Source organism: Vombatus ursinus, unplaced genomic scaffold (assembly GCF_900497805.2).
Source record: "Vombatus ursinus unplaced genomic scaffold, bare-nosed wombat genome assembly UNPS02014662.1, whole genome shotgun sequence".
Classification (NCBI taxonomy): Eukaryota; Metazoa; Chordata; class Mammalia; order Diprotodontia; family Vombatidae; genus Vombatus; species Vombatus ursinus.
Window position 1 is genome coordinate 966,414 of NW_020954440.1, and position 4,101 is coordinate 970,514.

The following is a 4,101-nucleotide window of genomic DNA, read 5'->3' on the forward strand; positions in this document are numbered from 1 at the left end:
GGAAGGAAGGAAGGAAGGAAGGAAGGAAGGAAGGAAGGAAGGAAGGAGAGGGAGAAAGAGAGGGATGAAGGAAGGAAGGGAGGGAAGAAGAAATTTGGTTCCTCTGACTACAAATCCAGCACTCTTTGAGCCTGGAGTTATACTGGAATTATATGATGGCTAGTTATATAAATCAATAAGGTTATCTCAGTGGCTTTGGTGAGAGATAGTGTAGAAGAGTAAAAAGGTGAGAGAGAACTAGAAGTCAACAGACCCAAGTTCTAACTCAGGCTTATTTATTGGCCCTAGAACCTTTAACAAATCACTTAATTCTAGACAAGTCACCACTTTATAAAAATAAATGTGTTGGACTGGATGATCCTAATATCTCCTCCAATTCCACTGTTCTATGATTCAATTAGGCTGGAAATGAATTCTCTGGAAGCAGATCCATAACTGTATTGTGTATGCATGTGTGTGTCTGTGTGTCTGTGTGTCTGTGTGTCTGTGTCTGTGTGTCTGAGTGTGTGTGCCCATGCACATGCGTGCACCATGCAGATCTAGCCAGTCACGATGTAGTAGAGAATTAGCTGTTATCTGAGTAGACAGAGGGTTTGAATAATTTTGGGCAAAGGAGTAATTTGTTAGAAAATGCTTTCAAGAGACTTCAAGAAAAGATGCAATGGAAGTACAGAATAGGTCATGTGTCTTATTGCTAAAAACTGAACACTAGCTGATGTCCATAGCAGGAAAGAAAACTTAAATGATTCTTCAGATCAATCATTCATTGGTACTTGTTGTGAAAGATAAAGTTCTCGGTTCAAGTAGCTTTTATATCTCTTATTTTCTGTACCCTTTATTTTACAGTTAGTAACACTGTTTCTGATATCTGTTGTATTGTATTGAACTCTAACTTCTCTCTTATATATAGCACATGCTCTGGAATTCTTCTCCCAATTCACACTCACCCTGACAAGTCAGGTCTTAGAGTATAGCTGCCATCTCAAGGCTTTGTTAGGTTTGAGGGGTTGTTTTTATTTTTTTAATGTTATTGCTCACAAGCCCCCATCAGTGTGCTTCCTCTAATGATCATCAGTTGACATCTTAAAATTAGTTTTTAAAAAGGGATATTTTACTAAGTTAGTATAGTAAGAATAGTTGGTACAAAATATTCCCCTGAAAGTCTATAACATATTATTCCACAGGTATATACAGAGTCGAGGGAAAAGTAGGCTCAGGCTTAGAGAACACATGAGTCAAAGGGGCAACCCACAATTCTTCATTGCTGAAAGTCTATTTTTTTCCCCTTTCTTGGAGTTCTTAGGAAGTTTCTCTTAGATATGCCATAGCTTTTCTGCTAGGTTCCTTGTAGAACACTGAATCAGCTTTTCTGCATCTCAATTTCCAGTATGGCTTTGCCTCTCAAAACAAAGACTGCTACCAGCAGTACCTGAATTCCCAGGGACAATGCTAAGATACCAATGGAGAGATTAGGAGTCACAAGTCTTCCTTTGAAAGGGACAAAGTCCTCCTTTGGCTAAGTCAGGAGAAAGGAATGCGTGGAGGAAGAGGAAGACCAAAGTTGAGGCCAAAGAAAACATTTCGATTTTCTTCCATGTGTCATAAACTCAAGGGCCCTTACCACCCTAATTATCCTCTTCTGGATATGCTCTAGTTTACCAATCTTCTTCCTAAAATATGATGCCTATGTAATACTCAAGATGTCATACGACTAGGGAAGAGTATAGTGATATTTTCACTACTTTATCTCTGGAAATTATCCCTCTCAATGCTGTCCAGGATTGTATTCAAGATTTGGGTGACAATATCACATTGTTGACTCACTGGGCTTACAGTCCACCAGAATCCCCAGTTCTTTTTCATATAAACATCTGAGGACTCCTCCCTACTTGTGTTTATAAAGTTTTATTTTTTAAACCAAAGCTTACAACTCCACACTTAACTCTATTATAATCCATCTTGTTAACTTCAGCCCAATTTTCTAGCTTGTCAAGATATTGGGTTTGGATCAACAGGTAAAATGCAGACCAAACATCATGGTTGAAGCCGTTTGCCCTCACACATATATGGGTCTGAGAAAAAAGACCAAATTGTGAACTTCTTAACTCTTCTTCTAAAATGTGTACTGTGGCTTGTCTTTAACCCTAACATAAGCATTCAAATTAATTTCAGCCATTTATTGACTCCAACTGGTTATAATATTTAATCCTCTCCTATCCCTCTAGAAAGAAATCATATCAATTATGTATGCTATCCAAAATGTCTCTGTGGGTAGGTGTTTTACAAAGGCTTTGGATGGAAATTCCCACAATCATACTTGACCTCTAGAAAGCTACAGGAGTTTCTTACGTGGCTAGCTTCCAACTGGCCTCATTGGTTAGTCATTACTTTGACAGACCAAAGTCACTGAGCCTATGCCCATTCTGTTCACGTTTAAAAATTTCAAGGATTACCAGGTGTTACATAACCTACCAATACAGCTATGGCCCCCATAATTAAGACTCTGCTTCTGGGAGATGACAACCACAAGTGGAAGATGGAATTCCTATGCTCAGCCTCATTGATGGGATCATGACAGACTTTCTATATAAATTCACTGGAACTCCATAAGGACATAGTCATTGGGTACTCTCAAGAGAGAATCAACTTTCAGGTTGGTTCCATTTGAAGGCAACAAGCCTGTAATTACCTATAAAAGTACTATATTGAGAAATGTATTGATCATCTGGCTCCTGTCAGAGTGGTCTACTCTTAATAGCCTACTCTCTGCTCCCAACTTCCTCCAACCAGTATCCCATAAATGTGCATTCTGAAGAAACTTGCTTGCCAGTTCTCTGCCTGACATGCCTGCCCCATTCTCTCCTGTCCTTTGACTCCTACCCATTCTTCAAGCCTAGCCCAAATCTCATTTCTGCTCTGAAGCCCCTCACCCCCCCCCCACCATGGACCAACCCTGAGTTCTCCTTTTCTAAGTTCCTATGAAACATAATGTCTGTTCCACTCATTTGGTACTTCTATATAAACACTGACTTTCTTTGCTATGGTCTGTCTCTTTCTTTAAGCTCCTTAAAGACAAGGGCTTTGCGTCATTAGTCTCTGTGGCCCCCTAAAAACACAACACCAAGCCTTAAACATAACAGGTATTCTATAAGAGCTTCAAATTTTTATTCCCAAGCAAGCAGAGGGGAGGAGCAGAACTCCATTACCTTGCTCATGAATTTTACTAAAAGCTTTCCAAACCTCAGGATCATTGGCTCACAGGCTATTGAAATGCAACGGACTCTAGAGATCATCTAATACAACCCTCTCATTTTAGAGATGGAAAAACTGAAATCCAGAAAGGAAGTGACTTGCCCAAGGTCACAAATTAGCTCAACTGATCATCACAACAACCTGGTGAGGCTGGAACTCATTTAATGGACAAGGAAATTGAAGTTCACAATCTAACACTGAATTTGAGTGTTGCAAAGCACTTTGACATTTGTTTGCTCACCTGATTCTCCCAATGACTCTTATGTGCTCCATGTGACCCAAGAACTCTCCTCAATTTTCAGTTGAGGAGACTGATATGACTTATCCAAGATCACAGGGCTAGGAATTGACTGAGCACTCAATGTCATGTGTTTGCCTCCAAGACCCATAATCTTTGCACTTCACTACTCTCCCTTAGTACAAAGAGAGAAAAGATGTATTTTTTCTCTGAGCAAAGCCAGGCATACTGCAGTCATAGTTTCTAGTGCCATGTACTTTGGTGAGGGGAGATGGAGGAAGTGGTAGGCCATTTTCAATTAGGGCAGTAATTACACCCATGTCCATCTTCAGTTTGCACACAGGCCAGAACTAATTAGTTCACAGCATTTGATACCCGGCAGGAGGCTTCAGTCATCTGGTCATATAATGTCAGTTACTGGAAGGGATAATAGACTACCTAGGGCTAGGCTAATCCCCTTGCTTTTAAAAGAGGAGGAAGGGGGAGATGTGTGACCTTGGACATGTCCATTCTTCTATCTGAGCCTGAGGGAAAACAATAAAAAGCAAACTGCCCGGTGACAATGGTCAAAGACTTGGAATGGGCTAGTAGATTAAGAAATGAACTGGGAG